The sequence below is a fragment of the Thunnus albacares genome, chromosome 6 (assembly GCF_914725855.1).
Source record: "Thunnus albacares chromosome 6, fThuAlb1.1, whole genome shotgun sequence".
In the NCBI taxonomy this organism is placed as follows: domain Eukaryota; kingdom Metazoa; phylum Chordata; class Actinopteri; order Scombriformes; family Scombridae; genus Thunnus; species Thunnus albacares.
In genome coordinates, this window is record NC_058111.1 from 28,857,034 (window position 1) to 28,884,558 (window position 27,525).

The 27,525-nt window shown below is 41.4% G+C and overlaps 1 protein-coding gene across 3 annotated transcripts in view; it reads left to right on the forward strand.

The window, feature by feature from the left end:
* LOC122983827 (calsyntenin-2-like) overlaps positions 1-27,525 on the forward strand; it is a 242,844-nt gene that overhangs the window by 37,762 nt on the left and 177,557 nt on the right. The gene's annotated exons all lie outside the window — the stretch shown is intronic.

A 27,525-nucleotide genomic window follows, 5' to 3' on the forward strand; every position in this document is an offset into this window, starting at 1 on the left:
GCAAAAGTTACAACAGCTTTTAGCCTGCTTTAAAATCTCCGCTATTGCCTCTGGTTGGTGCGAAATGCATTCTGGGATACTTGGCTGTGTACTTCCGTGTGAACAGTCTGCTAGTAACATGGATGTATATGGCTAGTAATGGCATACTTAGTAGTCGCTCATTTCGTACGCAGTATGCAGTACATACTCGTTGAGTATGTAGTAGGCAGTACGTTAGTATGTGATTTCGAACACACCCAAAGAGTCGCGCAGCGTTTTCAATTTATACTTCGGTGAAAGGGTTCAGTCGTCTCCATGGTAACCAGACGCTATCCTTCAGCCGGCTCGTTTAGTCACATTATATCATCCGGGACTGATTAAACAAGGACGTTACAAGTTATCTAAAGTTACAGATCAAAATATCAGTAAGGAAGTGAAGTGAACTACAATGTCCATGGCGACATTGGTATCAATACCCAATCGCACTGCGCAACAAAATATGACGGTGTCCAGCCGCAAAACATGAAAAGAAAGTGTCCAGCGATACTTTTTTCTGTCGAAAATTTATTTATTTAATTTCTGTTGAGTGTCGAGCAACCTACCATAAATCAGCCTTTATATGAACCAACTATGGACACACGTACAAAAACACACACCTCCACACACACACACACACCACTGAGATGCTTTAAAAGTCCCCAGAGAATTGGCTGTGATTATTGTGGTTACTGTGATTGCTATCATCGTCTCCCATCATGGTCATTATCAGCAGAGCATTTCCTTTCAGCTCAGTGCTCTGTTTACCCTAATGTGAGCTGGGGGGAACATAGCAAAGAAGCGTCTTCCATAAACACCTTGTTATCTCTCACTCTTTCTCTAATTTTCTCTCCATTCTATCACTCTCCCTCATTTCCCCATCTCTCGATGGGCTGTGTGGGTCTGTGGCACTCTGGCTGAAAAAATAGAAGAAAGCAAAGGTTGTTGTATATTGCGTGTTTGTTTTGCAGGCTAATTGCTGTTTGTTAGTCAGCATCCAAATTTGTGCTGATGCTTGTGTTTAATGGAGTTCAGTACAGTTTTTCAGTAGTTTTTTGCCTCCCACCACAATAAAAGATGGCTGCAACCTATTTACACTATAGAAATGCCAAAAAAAAAAGAAGTGGAATGTAAATAATTTCTGCCAGTGATGCCCACACATTTCTACTTTTTGGCTTAGATATTTTATTCTCTGTCTCTTTCTTTGCTCTCCCTCTCATGTGCGTGGTGTGTGAGGCAGCCTCAGCCAAAGCACTTAGTCAATTCTGCACAAATGAGATTCTCACAGTCCAAATAGAGAAGATTGAAATCCGGAGGCTTGTATTTGAAGGGTGTTAAACGTGTCACCCAGTTAATACTTTGTCAAACAATAAAAAGCAGAGAAATTCCAAGTCATATTAAAACTTGATTTCCTGCAGTACAGTTTCCAACTGCTCTGTCAGGTATAAGCAATAACCTCCTCGGGGCGTTATTGCTGGTTAAATACATGCAACTGTGGCCTGGATCAGCAGTAAGCTAAGCTTTCTTGCTCGTGTGTCTGTGGTTTTATGAGAACCAAAGCCCAAGTGATTCCTGGCTGATGCCCAATGGCGATTCTGAGGATGAACCAATCACATATGTTGTAGTTATTGGACGCTAAATCTAGTCTTTATCTACTGCAAAACTGTGAGTGAGTGGACTCTTCACATGGTCAAGTTGACACGTGTGTGCATGGTGTGTGTGTGTGTGTGTGTGTGTGTTTTGAGTCACACCCCGCAGTGACATTTCATCAGACTGTGATCTATCACGTTATCCCCCTGTCAGTCCTCGAGACACATGTCAGAAGGAGTCGGATGTGTGCAAGAATGTGTGAGTGTTTCATTGAGAGAGGTGTGAATCTGTGGTGCCACAGATAATGCCTGGCTTGTGTCGTCGTGTCATTGCCTCGTGCTGTCTGAACACCGAACTGCGCACACACGCACGCCTCACATCCCTCCAACCTTTCTTGCCCAGAGCTTTTATCAGCAATTCATTTCCCAGTATCTGAGCCATCAATCATTCCAGCTTGTCCTCAAATGCAGCTGTCGCTCCTAAAGACGGAAGAGAGGGAGAGATGTATACACAAGGAGACACAGGCTCAGACAGGCAAAGAGAGAGGAGCCTTTTTAATTAAGATTGCAATCGACAGGCACTTTTAAGAGATGAAACTTTGCCTCATTTTTTGGAAGTGTTTGATCCTGAGTTGACTGTGCCTTTCCTGGCCCTGGGTCCTGTTTGTCCTTACAACTCTGCATGACTCACAATGAGGGCTACTATTTTGGAAGTTCAATTTAAAGGCTAATATTGATAAAGCACTAATCTGTGTGTTCAATTCCCTGCTTTTTCTTTTACTACTTTTGAATTTTTCTTTGTGTAGTCAGTCATAGTTGCCATTGCTGCTCATGCTTACTACCCACTTTTGCTTCTATTTATTTCCAACAAACTAGAAAGTAAAGAAAAGAGCTTCCTATCTAAAAACTTGAGTGATCAACCTGGCTGCTGCTACAATGTGCTGGTGAACGTTGGTTGAAAAAGCAGTAGCAGAAGTCTTTTTCATTAAGGTTGATCAGCAAGGTGCACTAAAAACAGGGACACAGAGTACATAGAAGACATACGGTGTATCTTATCTTAGCATAAACCGGCATCCTGTGAGCCCACAGTGCACTCTGGCCCTTGACTGCATTGTTCGCACATTCAGAACACTTTCTTGTGCTTATTCAGAGCAGTGAGAGCGCTCTCTTGTCACTGGATGCAGAGAGGAAGAGCAGCAGAGAAATCCAGTGTTTACAGTGGGTCCCGCTACCCTGTTCAGCTGCCACTGAGCCAGTTTCTACTTCACAACTGTAAAAGTTTCCCATCTGTGTCTGCTGAAATGAAACTTGAAACTCAAAAAGGGACATTTCCTGTCCCTTAGAGCATATTTGGGATGCTGTATATTTCTTCCTTGTGACTGCACCTCCAGCTTTCTCTTCAGAGAAGCCGGCCTGAGCTTTTATTGAGATCCACCTCAACTCATCCTGCTTATATGACATTCCTCCTTTTGATGTACATTAATCATCTTATTCCAGGATTGTGCCAGTGCCTTTGGTCTCCAAAATTTCAAAAACTCAACCTTGTTGCAAGAAAAGCACATTGATATTGGATGACTCTGCACAACCTCAGATTATGTTAAATTACATTTTTTTTGGCAACTAAACTATGGTTTGAGTATGGCAAAAGGTTAAGCGACTATAGCACTTGGTTAAGGTTAGGGAAAGTTCATGGTTACAAAACAGCAAACACAAGTCTCCTGCACAAAAGTCAGATGTACAACACTCCCATCCACCAGCCTGACCTCTACACCCATATTGTCCACTTTGCTACATAAAGGGCCACTGAGGCGTGCATCGGTAGGCTATGGTTAAGGTCGTGATAGGGGTTAAATTAAATATAAATTGTAATCAAGTTCAGGCAGTCAACCCAAGTCCGCTGCTACACTCGCATGGCTTACTTTTCCCGCTGCAAGATATATCCAACGCACCATTTCCATCATGGCGCTGCTCATATAACATTTCAAAAGCCCTGCCTCCACCCCAGCATCTACCTGTAGGTTGAGTTTACACCCACATCACCCACATCCTGCTGTGCTGAACTTGGTGTTTTCTTGTGGGAAGTGATGAGGTCAGAACGCAGATGCCAAACATCAATGCCATGTTTAATCCATGTGAGTTAGCTGACAGAAGTGTTAATTATGTTTATATATATATATATATATAGGTAATTAGTTTCTATGATCAGTACCTTGATCATGGATCAACACAGTCTCAAATACTAGAATCTTTCTGTGGTAACTAGCTGTATCAAAAGTGGATTTAGATCATTTGTTCTGACTGCCACAGAGGGGATTATTGTCATCTGTCTCACATTTTCCAACTGTTTCAGTCAGATTCTTTTTTATTTTTTATTTGTAACCCACGTATGGTTTGAGAAGACTTTGACAGCTTTGGAACCCACTGTGTCTGAGTGTTTGTGCATTGTCACTTTCATCCCAGCAGGTGTTAAGATGGATAGAGGGGCCTTTAGCTCGTCACTGAAGTAAGATTACTTTGAGAGAATAAAATGGTTGAAAATCGGCTTCTCGCTGCGCGCAGAGGTCACATTTCAAAGGAAGGCAGGATATTTGAATACACCTTTGAGTCTGCACTGTCCTTCAGCCGGTGATGGTGTCAGCTTGCGTAATGACAAAGAAAAGCTTACTTTCATCTGTCTCCATTTGTTCCTGCTCCCTCATTCTTTGTGTTATTACCGTGGCGGCCCATTGTTCGCCTTCATCTCCCTCTATGCTTGATTTGTTTGGTCTTAGAGATCTGTGGATTTCAAGTCTTTGTTCCCACTGTTGGGAGACATAAGGTTTTGATGTCAGTACGCTGCATCTGTGTGAGTGCACTCTGCTAAACAAATTATGTTCAGTGGGAGTTTCTCCTGTTGTGAAAGTTAAAAATGGAAAGAAACTTCAGCAACAGTGTTATTGTTAATGTACAACTATAATAGTAACAGTAAGCTCCTGTTTTATATTCAAATATTAACTTTTCTCCATGTTTGGTGCTGCACTCTCATTGCTTATGCACTGCATTTGCCAGAGATCACCTGTTGATCACACAGTGGGACTGGTACTGTGATGCTGTTTGGCACAAAAGTCTTTTGGAACATTAAGAACTTTTATGAGCTTGACATACAAAGACGGAGTGTTTTATAAACCTGTGACAGAAATAGAAAATGTTACTGCCCTGATAGTCCATTTTTTCTCTCTCTCACTGTCACACAGTCATGTTATTTCAGCGTGATATAAAGGCTGTAGCTACAGTACCACCGAGGACACTGAGGTTATGTCCTCTGTATTTTTTTCTGGGAATTTTATGGTTTTAGCAAACTATAGAGAATCTATGTGTTACAATTTAAAAACTTTGTGAGTACTTTGAAACTTTGAATTGTGAGTATTTTATCTGCTAATGCCATCATTTATAGACTGAATGTATTTAAATCGGACTACTTGTAGGTTTACAAAATGATAAATTGTATTCCTGGCAGTGTGGAGAAGGCTTCAAAACCTTTTAGACTTTATGCTGGGATATAATTGAAAGTCTAGTTGAACTGTTAACTGAATAAATGAATAATGAAAAATCAAAGTTATTAAAAAATGAACAAACCTTTTTGCCCTCTCGTCAACATTTTTTGAAAGTGGTGAGTGGTGCGCTGGAGGGACTTTTGATCCGAGTATTTCAAAAATCCTGGCTGTGGCCCCGCTTGAAATGCATATTCACCCGCCCTCTGCACTGTATTTATTCATTTATTTATTGATTGAAAATGTAAATGGCTAGATACGCACTTTTGCACATCATCTTCAGTCAGTTAAATTAATAATGACACAGTCTGTTCCGTTGTTAGAAAAGGTGTTATTTTCACTCCTCTGTTATTCCTAACCTAATCTCTGCTGCTGGAGTGACTCAGTCTCCCTACAGGGATCATTCACATTTCAATTAATTATCCAATGTATATGCGCATCCCTCTCACAAATAACTACAGCATGTTGGTTTAGCAATTGATCTATTTTCACACATTTAATTTTCCATCATATTTCCATCATATTTCATTAGGCATTTGACTATTATGGCCAGTTGTCCCACAAATCATTCAAATTCAAACAGCAGCGCTGCCATCCATTCCACTCACTGACATACAGCCAAGCAGTATCAATAAACCAGAACACAATTGCTTTATTCATACAAGGGTCACTCCAATCACAAAAATGGCAAACAGCACCAGTAAACCTCTTTATTATCCACTCCCAAGTTCTCAGCTACATCAAAGAGACCTCCCCAGAAAAGCACCCTGTTTTTTCAGGAATCAATCTGGTAGGGGCCAGATAATTATTGTAGTAGGCACAGGAGCCAACTTCTTTCACCATGGCAATTAACAAGGCTTGTTAACATCAAAGGAAGAAAAATACCAGAGGCTGACTTTCAAACTGAAGTGAAAGTGTACTCATAGTAGGATCAGCTTTAGGTTTAGAGTCTGGGTATTTAGATATACTTGATGAAGAGGAGATGAACACTTTAACCAAATTCAACTGGCCTGAGTGTTGATGAAAAATGAGTCAATATAAGCTCATCTACATTACAATAAATTCTACATAGAAGTTGTTACCTCATTTCTCATCTATACAATCTGTTCAGTGTATCTAATTATTTACTACTACTCTGTTCATGTTTTTGGCATAAGCTGCATATCACTTCATTATAAAATTGGTTTGAAAGCAAGCTTTAGTTCTGAAAAAGTCATTAAAAAAACATGTTAAGGTCACTGCATTGAGGAAAAAGAACAACAGATACATCTTGGAGCTTTCTGGGATCATATTTGTTATCAAGCTCAGGTTGTTTTGATGTTCCCCATGAACAAATCTGGCTCCTCGCCAAGTAAATTTGACAGGGACACAGAAAAGCCTCTTTTCCCGGAACCTCAATCACTCATGGATTCGTCAAAAAAGTTTTGCTTCCAGACACATTTTCATCTAGCTTCAACTTTCTCCGACGGAGGAAATGGGTAAATGTAATCCCTTTTCTGATGGGCGAACAAGCTAATCTGCTTACTTCCTCCATTGTGGATTGACTCGGCGATGGCAGAGAGGCAGGTGATAAAAGAAAAATACAGAAAGAGAGGTTTATTTGACTTTCTCTTCTTCACTCTTCCCTGCTCCCCTTCTCTTGGGAGACTGACTATAGCTGTTGTTGGATTATCCTGACATCTCCTGCTCTCCATCTCTCCGCATTCAATCTCCCCGCGCCTCTCTCTTCTCGCTGGGGTCGGCATTGATCCCCTGCTCCCGGAAGTTTCTGCGTTTGTTACAATGTAGTTGGCTTTGTTTTGACGCCTTATCTTTCGCAAGAGTGCAACGAAGGGGAACACGACCCTGCCAATCCGTTACAAGCCCGCTAGGCTGTGGGTGGTAGATAGCGTTGTGTTGTGTACACATACATGACTTTCTGTTTTCTATTTGCTGATACAGTCTGTTACGTGAAGCGAGAATATACACGGGACATTCATACCTCTATTGTACAATTGGATGATGTGAAAAGCCTGGGGGTGATGACATATTTGGGGCTGGCAAGGGTGATTACTGTACTGCATATGTGAGCCGAAGGGTAAAGACAACATCAGTCACATCCATATTTTGTTAACCCTGCACACAACATTATTTCGTTGAAGCACTTGGAGGATACGACCCTTAATCTCTGCCACCAACATCGCTGACTCAAGTGAAATCTGCAGATAAGCTCCCCCAATCTGTCATTTTGTGATATATAGCATTATATGCATCATATTTACAACCTGTCTCTGTGCACAAGAGGATGCATTAAAGTAGAACAAAAAGCAGTGATACATTTTGGGAACAGTGGAAAAACTCTCCAAAGATACAAGAGAAAAAGTCTCTCTTGATTAGCAGATGTGATCATCTATTAATTAAAGGGGTATCCCAGTGGTATTGTTTGTCTTTTCCATCAAGTTTTAGTCTCACAAGAGACAGATTAAAAAAGAATGGTCACAATTGAAGCTGCAGAATCTGAGATATCCAACCTTTTAGTCCATATTGTGGGTCAAGCTATTAAAACACTGGATCCTACATTTCCCATAATGCAGCTCACTATAATTGCATTATTAGACCCTCCTTCCCTCTTAAATTCCCCTATTTTTCAAAATCCCTGCCCTCACTTTATAACATTTTTTCTACCAAATATTTGAAGTCTCTAGCTTAACTCAAGATAACTTTAATGACATCATCAGTTATTTTCTTCAGACTTTAAAAAAATCATGTTAACAAGTCAACTGACCTTTTATGTGTAAAATTGGTGGCATACCCCTTTAAATGTTCTATGTTTATCAGTGGGCAAATAAAGAACTGTAACCTCAATACAGACATTACAAATACTGACTCAACATTTAACAGACGTTTTAATTGGTGCTTAAGTAAGTAAAGCGTGTTATAATCAAGTAGCAATTACAGGCACTAACAGTGAAGATTGGTCAATTTCTGAGTTAATAAGGCCCCATCACCAGAGCAGTGACATCACTGCAAGTCATGATAAGACCCACTCCTTGGTCATTTACAACGTCTATAACTTTTCTTCACATTGCACAAGCACTGTTCATTTATTCAGAGGCCCATTCAGCAGTATCAGGTTTGAGAATGGAGTGAAGCTCAGTATACTGCATATAATTTTGCTCCTGCCTCAAGGACAGGAGATGTGCAGTCAGAGAGAGAGAGAGAGAGAGAGAGAGAGGGAGGAGGAAGAGGAGGAGGAGGAGGGGGTGTCATCCTAGAGAGGGCAGACAGATAAAGTACGAAGAGCACAATAACAATATGTGAGAAGATAGAGGGAAAGAACTGCTGCAGCCCAAAGAACTCGAACTTAAGTGTCTGTGACACTTTATTGCGCAAATCACTCATATTCTTTTTGGGTTTTCATAGAAGTCTAATGAAAGCAGGGTTGTAATTTTGATTAATGGTGAGGCCTCCAACAGTCAAGATAAATGAGCTATAGTCTAGTTTATCAGATATAACAAACCATCAATCTATAGCAGGGTTTTAAATGAGAAGATTGAACTGTTTTTGGATGTCTGTCATGGTGCTGAAATTCAGGTGGCTGTTTTTCTCTCCCTGTGTGTATACCTATTTCTCTACCGTGTGTCCACATGTAGGGGTTTAGCAGCTTTTAGCATTTTCTAGCACACAATTATCCCATCAAGGACATGCTTCAAACAATCCAAAACATTTCACATCATGTTGCAGACACTTATAAATACATTATGCCGTTTTCAGGTGATTGCCAAGTGCCCTAGCCCTGCTTTAGTAAACACTCTTCCCTGCAACGCAAATGAGTGGCGATGTCAATCCGCCTTCGGGGAAGTGAAATAGACTCTACTTCAGCTAATGCTTATGCCAGTGCTGCTCCCTTGGTGGCTTATTTATGTATGTATTTATAATTTTATGATGTGGTGTTATAAGGTGATACAGTGTATGAATATTCCCTCTATGAGAGCCGGCTGCACAGCCAGGTGAAGGGGAAAGCTGGCAGCTAGTTTACTGCTGAACCGATAATTTAGATAATGACTTTACGAAGGCTGAAGGAGTAAAACTGAAAAGCAAAAGTAGGGGAGGAAAATGATCGTTAAAAGAGGATACCCCGTGGGTAATTATTATACAGTTACACCTGTATGTACGTGTGTGCATCTGTTGGTGAGAGATAGATAGTTTGAACGAAGCTGAAACTTACTTCTCTGCCAATATTTTTCTCTTTTTACATATTATTTTTTGGCATTTTTTCACCTTTAATTTCATAGGTGGAAGCGCAGCAAGAGAGGAAACAGGGGTAGAGAGTGGGGTGAGACATGCAGCTAAGGTCCATGGCCAAAATCGAACTGTGGATGTTGCAGTTATGTGATATGCATCTTAACCAGAAGGCTACTGGGGTGTGGTCCTTTTTTATACTAACTTACCTGATGTTATTTGGTTATTTAGTTCATAGCATAACATTTATTTATTTGATTCATGTTATCTTTGTGAAAAATAATTTAAAATTCTCTGTTTACATCATCATTAAACTGCATTTTGATCAAGTGTCAGGTCAGATATGTCACTCACATTTCATATTACTTCTTTTCACTCTGCACGAGTCATATATTAGCAAGCTAAATGTTACTCATGTTCAGTTAGATAACTAATAACTAACCACTAAACAACAGCTAACAATAACTAATCTCTATGTATGCAATGTGGTCAAAGTGCTTGTTGTTTGAGGCGGCGTTCATGAGCTCAGTATCCATAAATTCTGGCTCACAGCCTCCACTCTAACAAAGTTCTTTCCTGTCATTCAGCTCATATCAGGATGAGCGTTGACAAAGTGACACATGAAGACACTCACACACTCATATAGCTGGAGGGGCTGGTTGAGTATCAGTCTTAACATGGATTGTGACAGGGGCGAGAATGCACCTAGACGGCTGTAAACAAGCGAGCTAAAAATACCAGCAGTCTTAAACGACCAGGAGGGGAGGAAAAAACCAGAGGAAAGGACGTCTGCTTTTTAACATCGCTACCTGTCATGTTTTCTCTTCATCTCTAAACATTATGCAGTTGTCTGGCACTCTGCCAACTCAAACAGATATTGACTTCAAAATATGAGAATCTCTTGCGGAATGCTAGTGTGAATACATCCCGAGCCTTAAGTGTCTGAGTGGCTGTTTTTATGTATGTGCATCAGAGCTCTGCATGTGTGAGTGCGTATGCGTGTGAATGAATATATGAATAAAATCCGCAGGGGGATGGTGCGTGAATACACTTACTGTATGTCCTCAAGGTCAGTCTGAGACCAGAGCGGGTCTTCTATAACCACACACACACACACACACACACACACACACACACACACAAACACAGAGATATGTAGAGAAATAGCTTGTGGGACACATTTGAGTCTCTCCTCTCATACTAACCATCTTGAAAACCTTGAGGGCCTTTCTTGTTAATGCTGCCCATTACTTTCCCTCGCCTGTGGTGGATGGAATTTCTGTCAGCATCGCACTCTCCCGCGTGGAGCATTTTGGGCTAAGTAGTCCAAATAACATGGCTCTAAAAGCCTTGAGAACAGCTTTTACAGCTTGCCTTTTACCTTTAGAAGCCTCTCCTCTCCTGGCCACTTTAGTCTCTATTTCCTCCCCACTTTCCGCCTTTCAACCATGTTAGAGGGCCTCTCTCCCATCATGCATTGCAGCGTTATCAAAGTCGACCACCCGCAGTTTGTTAATCACGCCGATGGAGGTGTGAAATGGAGTGTTCACACTTGGCAAAGTGGCGAGCTAGCTGCAGCCTTTAAAGTTCGGTTACGGTCAGCTATTTTGGAAGGTGCAGGTGACTGTAACAAATAATATGACCTGGTCTAATTAGAGCCCATTACCCCATCTGTGTGGATGTTATCTCTCCCAATTAGAAAATTGGAAAACAAATTTTCTCACACATTCATTTGTAATACATTAGTCAGAGAAATGGACTTTCTGGCAGGCAAAATGTAGCTGTAGGTGCTTTAACAACAGCACCTCTAGCCTGAGCAGCAACTACCTTGGCTTGAGGCTGAGGCCAATACAGAAGCACCTTAAAGTGCAATGCCACTGACAGCCACTAGATGCTGGCTCCAAAAAGTCCCCGGCTTTAATAGACTCCGATTCAAAAAGTGTCAACTTCTCTCCAGAAATACTAAGTCAATCCTTTTTTCCAACAAGTCATTCTGGTCTCAATCTTTAAATTCTCCTCCAATAAGTGTGCTGGTGGTCATTTTTGGAAATGATTGCTCTGTTAATAAGATTTGAAGACTTAGAGTAGCTTCGATGTCTGCTGTGTGGGCGTTGATTGATAGTTGGCTCACCTGCTGCTCCACCCGACTCCAGGACTCGCACTGAGTCGGACTATTGTTGCAATATTTCAGTAAGTTTAATGTTACTTGATAACATACCTGCCCTGTTAGAACAATTTAGCCAAAGTAGCTAATATTAGCGCAAATAAACTAGTGTTAGCTAGGCTCAGACGTAGCGAGGCGTGTTTCCAGAGTGTGAAAGACAACACCCTGCAGTCCTTATTTAGAAGGTCCTGGCTCCAAACAGAAAAGAATCAGCTCCAATGCAAACCAATGGGAGACGTCACACCTCGCTACATCCATCTTTATATGCAGTCTATGCTCTAGCCCATAAGGAGGAAGACGAGGGGGAGTTGCATTTATTTCTAACTGAAGAAGAGGCAGAAACAGGCGCTTTTGCAGTTATGTTGAAGCATTGTCACCATATTGTCCCCCTGAGTCCTGCTGTCTTTGCTTTTATTTTCCAACATGTAATCACAACTACAAGCCTCAGTTCCAAAGTTGTGCCTGCGGTGATTAGAATGAGAGGGGTAAACACACTGTCAATAGGACTAATTTAACACACACCAAGATGACTGGCCTCAGAAAGCACTTCCAATGGCGCCCAGTTAGGAAAATAACAAGACGGTCGATTTGTTTTTAACCCCCAGCTGGCACGACTGTTTATGGCCAGGAGGCCGACAGCAAGCTTTAGCTTATTATTTAGTCAGGTCATCAGTCCTAATGCTAATTAGAATTGTCTCCCCATTGGCTTAGTGTGTGCCCGCAGTGTGTGCACGTTGCGAGACACAACAAAGGAGCAGAAAATATCAATCTCCGTGTTGCTCCCTCTGAATGACAGAAGCTCCTAATTCTACATATTTGCACATGAAAATAAATTGCCCTTCTCTTGGATAGTACTAAAGCATCCACAGCTGCAGCTGGCCAGGAGTGATACCATTTCATTTACCACCAGGGAAGTAATAGAGGTACCTAAAGTCGCTCTACAAATCCTTTTCAGTGTGAATTTAAGTTTACCCACCTTTTAAAAAAAGCATTGTTAGCTGTGTCAGTGTTGAACCACTATAAAAGAAAAGTGTACGGTACACAAACCCAGAAAACTGCTAATAAAATTGTTGGTTTACAGTATATTTATGATGAAATCACTTGACGGCAGTTTCTATCCAGCATTTGTGAGGATTATTTGAAGCTCTCATCTGGGTCCAACCTCTCTACTCACTGTGCCCCGGAGCCAGGAGGTTATAAACTCCAGTCTGAAGTGAATTTTAATTAGAAGTTACGATCACATCATCACATTATTCACTCTTTGAGGTTACTGGTGCCTTCACCCTCAGCTGTCTGGTGCTGGCAAACAACCATTAGTATTTTAATAGGTGGTATGTGCCGGGTTACACGGATCAGAGGCAAAAACAACCGAGATGACAACTGAGAGGATTCAGAGTGCTGTGAGAACAGGAACGATACAGTATTTGTGTGAGCTTTGTTTGCATTATTATCACTCTAACGGCCTGATATGAGCAGGCTGTTAAAGGGTAACTTATGGATGCATTCAGGGCTGTAGCCAAGATTTCATAAATACTGAGGTTATGATCCGAGCAACCACCTTCCAATTTTCTGTTACATCTCTTTGGATGTTTAAGGTCACTCGGGCATATACCTGTTTGTATGCAAATGTGTGCATATGCCAGTTTTGTACATAGACAACATTTTGCTGTTTTTAATAGATGTTGATGTAAAATAAAGAAATCCAAACAAAAGTTGACACATCTGTATTGAAATAAGCATCTAAATATATTTTTTTCTAATACAAGCAAAGCAGCTTCCAAAGCTCTGAATTTGAACTACATTAAAAGATCACATGGTGAACTCTACACATCACTGCTAGTCATATCCCTGCTGTGATGTGTCTGCTGGATTTGAGTTGTGCAATTTCATATGTACAGAATGTCTTCCTGCCGGTGTGTCAGGTAGTGGAGAGATTGTTTGTGTCTTGTTGTGCCCCTGCAAATCTGTCTTTTAAAATCGGTGTCATTGCGTGTGTTCAGCCCGGACCACAGTGCCGTGTTGACAGTCCCGCATGTGTCAAACGTTTGTAGTCATGAGGAGCGGCAGTGTGTTGATATAGGTTGTGATTGGGATTTCTTTGCACGGCTACGGGAGTGTCAACACATTCACATGCTGCACTCTATCAAGGTTCCGCGAGGTTAAGAGTGCAGCAGACGAGTTCAGAATCATTTCAGAGGAGGCACGCAAGCTTGCACACAAGTTGCCGCGCCGGTGAATATAAATCTGTATCTGAGCTGAATTTCAAAAATTGACTTAAAGTATTTTAACTTAAAAGTGCTCTTAGATAAGATTGTCGATTAACGAGTGTCTCCTACCCACCCGTAGAGGGGTAAGAGTCATAAGCTCCAGAATCATCAGGACGAAGTAAAAACCTCATGATCCAAGTTTGTTATCTTCATTTTTGAGCTTATGCTCTCTGTTAAGAGATGTGAAAAATGAGTGTTAATGTTTAATTTAGAAACTAAGAAAACTACTGTCGTCATTGTCTTACTCTCCCTCCTCCTGCCTAATATATTCATCTCTTCTAGTTGAAGTGCCACTTCCTTTTTCCTCTCTTTTCTGTGTTTATGATGTGTATGTTGTTTACCAGACGCTTATACAGAAGTGATGACAGAATGACATTCACAATGGATAGCATACATATGCATGAGACTTATAAGAAGCACACTGCTTGATTTTAGATTTAATAGGTGCTTAAAAGTAATGTGCCTCCGGCAACAGATAAATCAATCAGTATTTACGTTCTCGTACTGACATCCACCCAGTAATAATAATAAATAATAATAATGGATTTAATTTGTTACATTGTTTGTTTTTCATATGTAGTGAATCTCAAAGTGCTTCAGCATTAAAAACGTATCATAAAAGTTACAAAGCTGACAGCTCTCACTGCACATTAGGCTTCATATTCATACGGAGTGATTCCAACTATAAAACATTTCTTTGTGTCACTTTCAACATTTATGCATGTGATTTCTGTATTTTTTAAAATATACCACAGCTCACAGACAATTACGTACGTAGGGAAAGCTGGGGGTTCCTCGCTGCCCCTCCACTCAAAAATATGTTTTTCTTCTTGTTTCAACAGTTGAATGTTTGAGCATCACAGTGCAGAATGATGTATGTGCAGAGTTTGACACCAGAAGGCTGTTTTCACATTCATCTGCTGAAAGTGGAAAGTTTCTCTGAGCTCAATGAAAATCAGATTTTAAGGGATGAGCCTATGAACATGATTTGTGACATCACAACTGCCAAACCTGGTCCAGTATTCAACTTACACAAGTGTAAGCCTCCAGTGCACAAACACTGAGAATGAACTTTACATGTTATGTCCAACAGTTCAACCTTTGAAATGAAATATATTTGTATATTCATAGATTCTGTCATTTTTAATGAGGGAGGAGTAGATGTCAAGAGGAGTAGATTATTGTTCCCAGCAGAGTATTTTTATATGTCTTAATATATTTCTGGAGGGGATCTTTAAGTACTGCTTTGAGAAAGCCAAAAAATGTCAAAAATAAGAAATATTATAGAAATAACTGATGCTGTTTTTAAAAACACGCTTTTTGCCAGTTTGTTCTTATCTGATCTCAGTATAAGTTCAACCCATCCCCTGTGTAGAAGAGGCAGGATGAATCTTTTCCAAGTCTGAGGATATGGCTGGATGCCATGGATGCTAATAAAGTTACAATGTAAGAAAAAGGTCAAATGGTTGATCCCATTACCCTTCATAAGGAAAATGACAGTGATGACTGGCCCCAGTGGCCTGATGAGAATCAAAGCAGCGAGGTAGCACTGTGAACCGCAGTGGCTCCGCCTGTTAATAGGACCTTAAATCACTTTACGATCTACATTATTTAACAAGCCTTCATCTTTTGATGCAGTTATGTATCAGCTGATATTAATTTACATCATTGTCTTCATGTTTTGATGTCCTTGACATTGAACAGCTAAGACTAGTCTGCTCCCCGTTGTAGCATACCCCATGTAAATGTCATTCTGCGCTGCTGATAGGACAGTCAGTCAATATTATCATCATTTCACTGTTGTAGCTATGAATCCGGCTTACCTTATCAACAGTTCACCCAGGTGAATGTAAATGTCACTAGTTTTGCTGTGCCTTCTTAGCTACACACTCCTGAGAACCCGTTTTCCAGCTATCTCTGCTCATTTTCCCATCGGATACCATAATCCTCTCTGCAAACATTTATAATTATCACCTCAGCTCCCCCATCAAGTCTAGAAAATGTACACACTCGCACCATTGTTCATTATAGGCTGCACAGAGAAGGGTGGATGACAACACACTCCTGACGCACCCATTTATCTGGCATCTCATCGCAGAGTTGCAATATCACTCTGACAAGAAGACCACGATTGCTTGAGCAGGAGGGGAGGGGAGAGAAAAGGGGGAAAATAGCAGGTTTAATATGGCAACTGATAAGGAAAGTGAGTGAATACAACCTATGTGAGCCCCTCAACCTGAATCTCCCTATCTCCCCCTTGCTTTTTTTTTTTTTTGGATCATTTTCCCCTACACATCCACCCCCATTTGGAATTGCAAATAAGTCCATGTGTTTCTTTACAGGTGAGAGGAGGAGATAAGGAGCGAGGTATTGGACATATCAGCAATCTGAGCATGTTGTTCATTTCGATTTATTTATTTTATTCCTGGCATTTATTTATCTCTCTGTCACCGTGCATATAGGGCTCCTTGTTTATGTACATATGAATGAGAGAGGATTTTTGCTCATAGAAGCGATAAAGATGGATAGCTTGTTTGTGTGTGATCTGGCTCTGATTGCGTTGTATTCAAGCATGCATTCGAGGGATGGGTGGATACAGAAAATCTTGTTTTCCCAGAATGCTTGTGTGTGTTTCTGAGAAGATTTCCGTGCAATGTGTTGCCGCGTGACTGCGAATTCACAGCTACAGAACGGCTAAAGACGGGAAGGTTGAGATGAAACATGTTGGAAAAAGGAGACACTGTTTGGGTTTGGCTTGAGTCAGCAGGAAATGATAGATGAGCTCAGAGTACCGCCTGGAAGATGGACTCCGGGAGATCACAGAGTCATTCACCCTACGCAGATAGACATGGAGACAGCTCTTGGTAGCTAAGCACAGAGATGGTGGAGAAAACAAGATAAGATGTACAAGCACACACACACATACGCTAAGGCTGTCAGTCAGCGGAGGCGGAGTTGGAAAAACACTAAAATCAGTTTTTACCATGAACAGTAAAGAAAAGAAAAAAAAACTGACCTGTTAGACGTACAGCATCTGAAAAGTGCCTCTGGGCAAGATCGGGTAAGATAGAGTGTTTTGATGGTACATTGTTCACATAAAGAAACACACGCTGGGAATTAGATTACGCTGGTAGAATCTGAAATGGTTCTCTTTTTTTTTTTTCAGTATCACCAAACTCATATTCTCTCACAACAGCTGAAATAACTACACCCAGGACTGTACAGACCAGCCAGCCGGTTGTTTGAGGTTTTCATATCTTAGAATAGTCTGTTTTATTTATCACACATTAGCATACACAAGCCTTTTCTTGATCTCTTCTGGGTGCACAAACAGCAACTGTTCTTCCAAGCTTTACACACACACACACACACACACACACACACACACACACACACACACACACACACACACGTTCGTACGCAGCTTAAGCCTCTTTGGCAGCGCCCAGCATGCCACGTCCACTCGACTGCTTCAGTGCCAGGTCTGATACAAGGCCAAACCTCGCCAAGCCACTTGCCCCTCAGCGGGTGGTGTGAATCTGGGCATCCATAGATAGCTGTGACCGGCACATCATCGCCATGGTAACTGCCAAAAGACACCACCCCCACGGTCCCAGTCTCAACTCTCACCAATAGTGAAAGGTCACGTATCATGTCCTTGTTCTGTCGGTAACATTTAAAAGCTGCAGGAAACCAGACCGGCATCATACACAGGACTTTGTACACACACTAGCACACGGTTTCATAAACTGATAGACACATACTTTCCTCACACACACACCTGCACACACACTCACATCACAAAGAGAGGGCTCTGGCCTCCGCAGAGATGAGTGTTGGGTATAATCAGTGGCTATTGTTAGCAGAATTACGTTGTCCAAGTGGAGATGGTTCTCCTTGACAATAACTATAATCCAGATCCACACGTTCAGCCCATCAGCATAATAAGGTTGCTTGCAAACCGATCCTTTTGGCAATAACCTCACATCCACCCACCCACGCACACAAACACACACAAACACACACTGCAGACACTGAGACATTCAGGGTACGTGAGCCTCTAGGTGATTGCCTTGATTTTGTCTTGTATCATAATACTTTCTCCAAATTTCAATTTGCTCTCACTCGATGTGCCGATGATTCATTTCAGTCAGCCAACTCATGTGTAACAGATTTATTATAATGTGAATAGTGAGTATGTGTGGCGTGTGGATGAAGCTAACAATTATTTTCATAATTGATTAGTCTGATGATTTTTTCCTTGATTAATTGTTTTTTCCAAAAAAAAAAAAAAAAAGTGAAAATGCCCTTTTTGACTTCTCAGAGGTGACATATTCATATCACATATTTTGTCAGACCAACAGTCCAAAAGTCAAAGATACTCACTTTACTTTTATATATGGCAGAGGAATGCAGCACATCTACACATTTGAGGGGAATGTCTGGAAAAAAAAGACTGAAACGATTAATTGATTATAAAAATAGTTTGTAGAATAACTTTCCATTTGATTAATATTATGGAGTAGGGAGTTAGGGCTCTGTCTTCATCACTCCCCACAAGTAGTACACCTGGACATATGTCTGGAAGTCCAACACTTACAGCCTCAAAACCAACATCCACTAGTAGAACACCTTGATCAAGCTGTTTAACTTAACCGGTGAATAACCAAATGCACCATGAACAAAGTCAGCTCCTTCCACAATGACTGTAGTGAAAGATCTGCCACATATTCTGGCCCAATAAGACATCAAATAAGGAACTCTACATAAAAACTGGCTGCTGAAACGTGATCTCAGAAATCGTCTAAGAGGGCTCGGAAAGGCCGACCAAAGATCACCTGACGAAAAACGGTAGAGGCTGAACAGCTGGAGATGGGTCTCTCATGGGGCGAGGAACAACTAGTTGCTAAAGACCGTGATAGGTGGAGGAACATTATTGATGCCTTCTGCTCCATAGAGGGCGAAGAGCATAAATAAGTAAGTAAGTATAAACTTGCCTTGGAGGACTTGGAGGCAGGGCTTATAAAACGTTATATGTGCAGTATGTCATGTGTGGGTGTAGCAGCACAGCTTGAGTTGTTGGCCTGAAGTGGCTGGCAGGCTCCGCTCCATTTAGGCATCCATCTCTAGCCCTCTCAGTTTTCTCCTTCTTCTCTCCAAACTGCTTGACAATTCCCCCAACCCACCCCCAAATCAATTTCTAAATCCAATTAGTCATTGCATTAGACTGTGAGGAAAACACCACTGTGCACTGTAGCCTGACAAATGTTTGGCTGCTGTTGTTGTTTGTTTGCCATGTGAGAGCTATTGATCAGAGGCTATGAGAACGATAGAGAGAGGTGTGTGTGTGTGTGTGTGTGTGTGTGTGTGTGTGTGTGTGGAGGGTGGGGGTGGGGGGACAGAGGACCTGGTGGAGATAAGTGTTATTGTAAATGTGAAGTCTTTTTTGGGGGGGTGGAGGGAAGGGAGATAAAAGGATTGATAGGCAAGGAGAAAGTTCTGCAGGGGGTGAGAGGGGGAGGATCAGACAAAAGTGGAGAGGGGGCCAACATCTGGCAGCAGCTGGAGAAAAAAGCAGGTGAGGAAGAGAGATAAAGAAGTGGCAGGGGGGGTTGGGGGGGTGAGGGTGAGAAGACAGAGATTTGGGTAGGCTTGGAGACAAAGAGAGATTAAGGGAAGGAGAGTGGCAACACAGTGAGTGTTATTGCCTGAGGTTGAATGTGTCAAAAGCAAAAATGATGATGCCACGCAAGGCCGGGATGCTGCCTGGCTATCTGGAAGCCAGGGGTGCCCACTCCAAGGTGCCAACATGAAAAGGAGAGAATGAGATGGATGGAGGGTGGAAGACAAGAGGCAGGCTGAGACAGTGGGGACTGATTTAGAGGGGGATAAACAAAAGAGACTGATGAGGACAGAGAAAAAAGGAGATCAAAAGGGCCAAGCAGCCTCACAGTTTCACCCAAATCATCCTGAAATCCCCCATGATGCTTTGAAGGCTCTCATAGCTGAGCAAAGCCAAAACAGGAGTTTCTGAAGTATTACACCACAAAACACTTATGGCATGTTGCTTTGGGCAAACGCCTAGAAGGGATAATAATACAATAACACACAATATGATAGAATTTATTTATGTCAGAAGGACACTTCACACATTTATTTCATGAGACAGGTGCGTAGGAGAGGGAGGAATGGATCAAAAAGTTGCAAACAAACTCTGGCATCACTGTCTAACTTGCAATGATACATTTATTTGCAACCAGCACTGAAACGTCGCAAATAAATGTATCATTGCAAGTTAGACAGTGTGCCAGAGTTTGTTTGCAAGAATTTATTCATATGAAATGAAAAGACTACGCAATACTAGAGTGCACATCCATAACAACATAATAACCAATTTCACAGTTCCCAAAATGAGGGCACAGGGTAAACACTGTTCATATGTTTGCATATTACATATTTAAATGCATGTGTGCATAAGTAAGCGATGATATGAGAAAAAAGCGATAAACTATTGCTTTCTTTTTTTTTTAATCTTTGTTCTTTAGAGGTGAAGATAGGAGATTTGTGGAAGCACACATTGTTAAATAGTATGCTTTCCTCTCATCTCATCCTCCCCCTCTCTTGTCTTCTCTCCTCTCCTCTCTTTCGTTCCTCTTCCTCTCTTCTCTGTGTCATCTCTTCTCTGCCCCCCTCTTGTTTGTGCCATGATTTCACTTCTCTGTGTTGCAATTTCAACATTTCAATATTTCATCTAATATTTCCAGAGCAGAGAGCAGTGTTGCTGAATTATTTAGCAGCACCGGAAATCTGGGTGAAGAAAGTCTGACACACCAATATACACGCAGACACACACACACACACACACACACATACACAAACTAATAAACATGCACATACACACTATAGATTTATGGCTCTGGGTGTGGATTTTTGCCGGTGAAAAGTGTAAAATGGTCGTTGTTGAACTGTGACCCGGGAAGGAGAGAGGTAGATCAATCAGAAGAACTGATCCCCTCTGCTATAATCACCATCCACAGACCTGTCCTGGGGCTGATGGATGACCACTCTCTAACCCACCTTCTCTTTCTCATCCACAGATACACACACACACACATGAATACTGTACACGCACACAGTTACCTATAAATCAGGACAACAGAGACGGGGCCCTTGCTCACTTCCTACGACGAGCATTGTCATGGATATGTGACATTTTCTATGGATAGATTGAGGAATCCTGCAGGGATTTAATTTGTAGCTTCTCAATACGCCATCAGCAGCTTGCGCATGCATTGTGTATGTGGTCACCAGCGGCGTGCGAGCCATTGTGCATCTGCCGAAAGAGTCATTCTGGCCTTTACGCACACGGGCACCATTTGTATGAATCATCTCTCTCCTCATATGCTACCTCCATCTCCATTTAGACGTATACTGTGCTATGCTGTGCTTACTACACCGGTAGTCTTCTATCCATCATCATCACCAAAGAAGGGAGCAGCTTATTATGGGAATCACTGTATTTCAAAAAGGGGGAGAATAAGTAAGAATGAGGGAAATAGGGGGAAGAAAAGAAAGGGATGGGTGGAAGCTTGACAGGTTGTGACAGCATGTGTTTCTGGTAAGATTCCTTTATATCTGAAACTGACTTTTTAAAAAAGAAGTCTATATAAGTCTATATTTAACTACCACAGGCTGCACAAAACCAGCTATAATCAACTGCTGTATTGCTCATGGTTCAGTCTCCTAACAAAGAGCCATGCTGAGCAGAAACAGCTTAATTTTTTACTAAGAAAGCAAGTGTACATTATGGAATCTCAGTCATCCTCAATTACTGTATTTGCATTTGTAACGCTGACAGGCAGGGATGAAGTACAATCAGCATTTCTTTGCTGATTACATCCCTTCAATCAACTCGGTATTCACTGAAATGGCCAAAACCGCTGTGAAGGAGGTGAAATGAAAAGGAAATTGAAACGGCACACCAAGAATACCAGGACAGGAAGGTGAAAAGAGCTCTGGAAAGAGATTTGCTGTGTGTGTGTGTACAGTTTTGCCCATGAGCATGGGAGATGAAACAAGTGGCAGAGGTTACAGATTTGTGCTGCTGGGTCAAGTCATCTATCATAATAGTGCTGTGTGAGCTGAGAGGTTTTATTTAACATTTCCAAACTTTTCTCCAAACTTAAAGCCACTACATATAGATTTATTTTTTATTTGACTGTGAATCTTTCAAATGATTCTGGATGAAAGTTTTTAAGACAATCCCAGGGAAGATTGAAGCAGTCCATGTGTTGGTTCAGCAACATGATCAGTTTTTTTTATTTGATTTTGAGTCAGAAATTTTAGCTTTAAAGCTTTAAAGTTCACAATAAATGGTTTCAGTACTTCATTAATGTAATTAATTTCCTTTGAAAGTGTTTGATGTAATCTGCAGTGTAAACCAGTGGACTATCAGTTATGGAGAGAGAGGCAGTTTGATTTCATAGGATGAGCAGAAAATCAGTTTAAATCAGAAACCGAGTTGTCAGGAGCTTTAAGATGTTTTATGTGTTTTACATTTAACTATTGGCTGATCCTGACATTCTATGAAAAGTAGTAAACAATGATACTGTAACACTATCTAACATCTTAGTGGACAGCTTTCTATCTGTTACCTACTGTGAAACATTTTATATTTTTTTTCTGAATGTGTGTTGGTTGAGCAGAGGCTTTCCTAATCCAGATATACACCAGGACCGTACTGCATTAGCACACTGAATGATACCTCACTATTGACTCCCGCCAGCTTGCTGTGTGTGAGTGTGTGTGTGTGTGTGTGTGTGTGTGTGCGCTGAGTCTCCTCCAAGGCGTCTGATCAACTCTCTAGAGCTGAGCTGATGCATACAACGATCAATACCCGGCCTCCAATACCATCCTTCATATACTCGGCAAGGTCTGAGGCATGGCCCTTTCTCTCTCTTTGTACCTCACCCTTTATTCCGCAACCTGTCATACAGCTTGGTTTCATAAAGGAACTGAGCGTCATAATAAGCTGTATTATCAGCCAGCTCACTGGGAATTCATCTCTCAGCCTCCCCCTCTGCCTTTATTTCTCTTCTTTCTTTTTATTTTCCTCACTCTTCTGTCTTTCTTGCGCATTATTTTACCTCGCTCTCCCTCACCGCTTCCATTTTCTCTCCCTTTCTTTCCCTGTACCTACCTATTACTGATGAGTCGATTTCACGAGTCAGTGATGCGGAGAGGGTACAGTAGAATATGCTGTGTGCGAGTGTGAATAACAATAGCTGTCTGTGCTCTGTAAGAGAAACAATAATTACGTGCACTGGCATTAAGATCACATGCCTCATAACAACAGAAATGGTCATTTCGGCCGAAAAAGCGTTGTTGTGGCTGATTCGAGCCCGTTATGTTAGAAGATCAGCAAAAATGTGATCGACTCATGTTGCGTTTGTCCCCTTGACTGTGTTTAATTTGATTTTCAAAAAGGGATAGCGCTCCTACAGGATATTTGACAGAATATTCATATAAACCAGGGCTCATATTATATTTTCTCTGGTTCTGGGTTTCTCCTGTTTATGTGTGTAGATGGGAATGAGTGCCATCATTAGATATGCATAAAAAAGAGCAAATCCTCATTAATTATATTCTTGATTCTTTGGCATAATCAAATCAGAGCATCTTCATAAAACCCAAATGGGCTCATTTCCCCCATTTGTGCTGAATGAATCAATATTTGTGTCTGTAATTGAAGTGGGAGTAATATAAGTGTATGGCAGAGAGACAGAGAGAGAGAGAGAAAAGAAATACAGATGTAATTCAACAATCTATATTTTGCCGCACACACACACTACTGTAATTCACACTTGCATTCATGCATGCACACGTTACACAATCACATATCTCTGCTCTCGGCTTACTGGTGAATTGAGATGAGTTGAAATCGGTTGTCTTATTTCTTCTTTTCATAGAAATGTAAATAAACGTATCTAGCAGCATAACCACATCTGCAAAACACATCTGTACATGACTCACGAACATATGATCTGTCTCTATATGTTATTCAGAAACAACCAGGATGTTAAAATAAAAAAAAAAAAAAAAAAAAAATCCCAGCAAACATTCGAGAGGATGCTGCACAGGAGGTGGCCGAGGCAATTCAAAATTCAAAACAGCTTCTGAAACAGTTTTGAGCAGATATCAGAGACGCAATTAAGCTGTGTGCTCATTTTTGCATTACAGTTACAAGGGATTTCAGCTTTGATGCAGGCCTGTGTATCAACATCTATCGATATTTACCACACTTGCCGGGTTGCTTTTTGTTTGTCGCCGGCAATTTTCGAGAGGGCTGCAGAGGGGGCTATTACAGCACCGTTGTCCAGGTAGAAAGGCCGTCAAAAAGAAACTTGAAGAAATGTTTCTCTGACACTTTTTTTTGAATGCTTTCTGTCATGTGCATGGCTCAGCAGTGGGGCTTTGGGAAGGAAAGGTCACTGAGGTCACAGAGCTGATGGCTCCCTCTGTGTGAATAGCTCAATCTGTTTTTGTTTGTTGGGTTTTTTTTGTGCAATTTCAAATATCTAAATAGCACTGAAAGCAACTGGTACATTCTAGCCTGCAGGCACACATGTAAACATTTGTTCACATGATGCTGAGGTTGAATGGAGATTGACTGCCACTCTTTTTTTTTTTTTTTGTAAATCTCAAAGCTCCGCTCTCCTCACTCCCGCTGTGCGACTTGAAATCATTGTATTGTGTTTACAGTCTGCTTCTCTTTTTGCTTTCTCTCCAACATTTTCCTCAGGTTAGTTTGACCTGTTATTTTATTACTTGTCTATTTATTTGGATTTGTCTCTTTCATTCTTACTGCTCTCCATTTTTTTTTTGTCACACCTCACTCTCTTGCCTGCTTTCTCTATAGCTGTGACCTTCTCTCTCTCTGATCTCCATCTCACCTTTGTCCAGATCATCCCTCCTCTAGTTGTGTGTGTGTGTGTGTGTGTGTGTGTGTGTGTGTGTGTGTGTGTGTATGTGTGCATGTGTGTATTGTCCTCACAGTGTTCGCCCTGTGTGGCAGAAGATTCTTGCGGTGACATTTGAGGAGGCTTGTGTGTTGTGGCTCTAGCTTATTGTTATGGAGCGATGCTACTCCTGCTGCCATGCCACAGCCCTCGAGCTGCCCTGGGAGGCGTGGTTAGACAGACACACACTCTCTTTCACACACGCACACACATACAGATATATATTGACTTTATTTTTGCAGATATACTAAAACTCAGAGGAATCAAGATTTGTGTTTTTTGATTATTTGCACCCACAGATATCTACAGGCTGAAATATCTGTCTGTCTTTCTTTTTTCAGACACACTTATACACTCTCTCTATCATGAGCCGAGCACTGTATACTTAAGTCAACATATATTGTGGAGTTTGACCGAGCAAGACTCCCGCAGGCCGGGGACGATAGAATTGAATTAACAAACTGGAGACCTGAGGACACAGTACACATGAAGCAAGAGCAAGAAAAGGGACAGAGAGAGACGAGCAGATTTCATTTCCCAAAATGTGATCCAACGTCCGCTGCGTTGCAGACTCAGGAGCACACTAAACTTCCCATGGACATTCCCAGTCATTAAGGGACTGTAGGATGACAACCACTGTAACCATTCTCCGCCTAAAGACCACAAACACTGAGTGACACGCTGCCGTCACTGTTTTCCTCCCACTGTAATCTTCACTGGATGCTGCCTTTTAATAGGCTGATGGAAGACAAATAATTGTTTTGAGGGGAGCCGAGCTAGGTCCTAATTCAATCTTCTCACCACCAAATCCCCACTCAAACAGGCTAATGCACATTAATGAGATTTCATAGCTCTTAATAGGAGACAATGGAAGCGTCTGTGCAGGTTTTTACTGCGAGTATATGCTTATGTGTTTGACTTTATTGGATGTGTATGTGTGTATGTCTGTGGTGTCTGTCTGGTCTAAATCTGTTTTCATTAGCTGCTGCATGAGCTCATGCGTACTTATCCATCTGCTTTGGGGGATACATGCACAGTAAGCAGTGTGGACACACAACATACCGACTGGGTGTTTTATAGAGAAAGACAGACAAAAACATTAGAATCACTGGAAGACTGACTTTCTGTTTTTCCTTTCTCTTCATTCAACTCTTCCTCCACCTGGTCATCTTTGTTTTTGGAGATGATTTATATTTTTTTTTTGCAGAAGTGCATGACACTAAATAATTGAAAGCATTAATAGATGTATATAGTATGGGAAGTGGTGTCAGGTCTCCTTTAAGTTATGGAGTCATTAAAGGGGACCTATTATGCTTTTCCTTATTTTCATTCATATATATATATGTTATAATGTCAGATGTTCATATTAAACGTGGCCAAAATGTCACATAATGAGGTAAACATATGTAGATGTCATCCTTGTGAGCAAAAAGCACCAGCTTCAGACTGCTCTGAATGCTCAGTTTCCAATGTTTTTTTCTACTTTCAGTCCGAGCCGACATTGGCTCATGATGAATTTCTTTATATGGTCATCTGCTCCACACACAGCGTGCAAGTTTACTGCTCTGCTTCGCTGACATTATGGTGTTTTCCATTGTTTTGGGGGTAGTCATGCTGAGCCATGACTCGAGTCGAGCTGGCACGCTGTGAGTGTTTTTCTATCTCACAGCAGGGCAAAGTAAAATAAGTTGTTTACCTGTTGGAGGTGTGCTGGTCGTCTGCAGCTCTTCCTCAAATATTATCATCACTGTGACTGTTTCTGCTTGTACTTTTCCTCCCTGCATTATTTCTAACCGATCTGCTGAACAAAGACCTCCAAATTTCTCCATACCTTGTTGTGTCGACTGTTTTTTAGTGCTGCTGACAAAGCGCTGCTAATTCAGTGAGGAACACATTTCATTTCCTGTAAATTCATCACAATAAAAGTCTCCCTTTATTTAGTCATTAAAAAGCTTTTAATATGAAGAAGTAAAGCAGGAAATGTGGGGTTTTAATCAGCGGTAACTTAGCATGGCTCTGATATGGCTGCCCAATCAGAACAGAGTGAGCTCATCTGGAGGGGGGCCTTAAAGAAACTAAGCCAAAGACTGCCTGTTAGAGACAGAGGCTGAACTGAGGGGCTGCATTAAGGGCCAGTATAAGATAAATAAGGAATTTTTTGAACTGTGAATCATGCAAAGCTACTCTAGTGGTAGTAGTAGCCCCAGAATAAAAATATAGAGCTGAAAATGAGCATAATAGGCCCCCTTTAACATTGCATTGCATGTTGCTTACAGTGATTTACCAGGACTCAGCTGTACTAGGCAAGTCATCATCATCATTCAATGGGCAGGGCTGGTTTTTATTCCTGTAAAACACAACAAGGCTCTGCACTGTGAACTTGTAACTTGACCTCTGAGTTTTTGGCATTTAGAAAGGATTCCTGAAAATCTGCGAAGGCTCAGTCAGTGCTTCACAGAATGAAACACACAGTGGGCAGCTGTGGCTCAGGAGGTAAAGCGGGTTGTCCACTAATTAGAAAGTGGGTGGTTAGATCCCCGACTCCTCCTGTCCACATGTCAAAGTATCCTTGGACAAGATACTGAACCCCAAATTGCTTCCGATAGTTGCAAAAGCACCTTGTGCGGTAGCTTGCCGCCATCGATGCGTGAGTGTGCGTGTGAATGGGTGAGTGAGCAGTAGAAACATTTAAAGCACTTCAGATAAAAAGCGCTATATAAA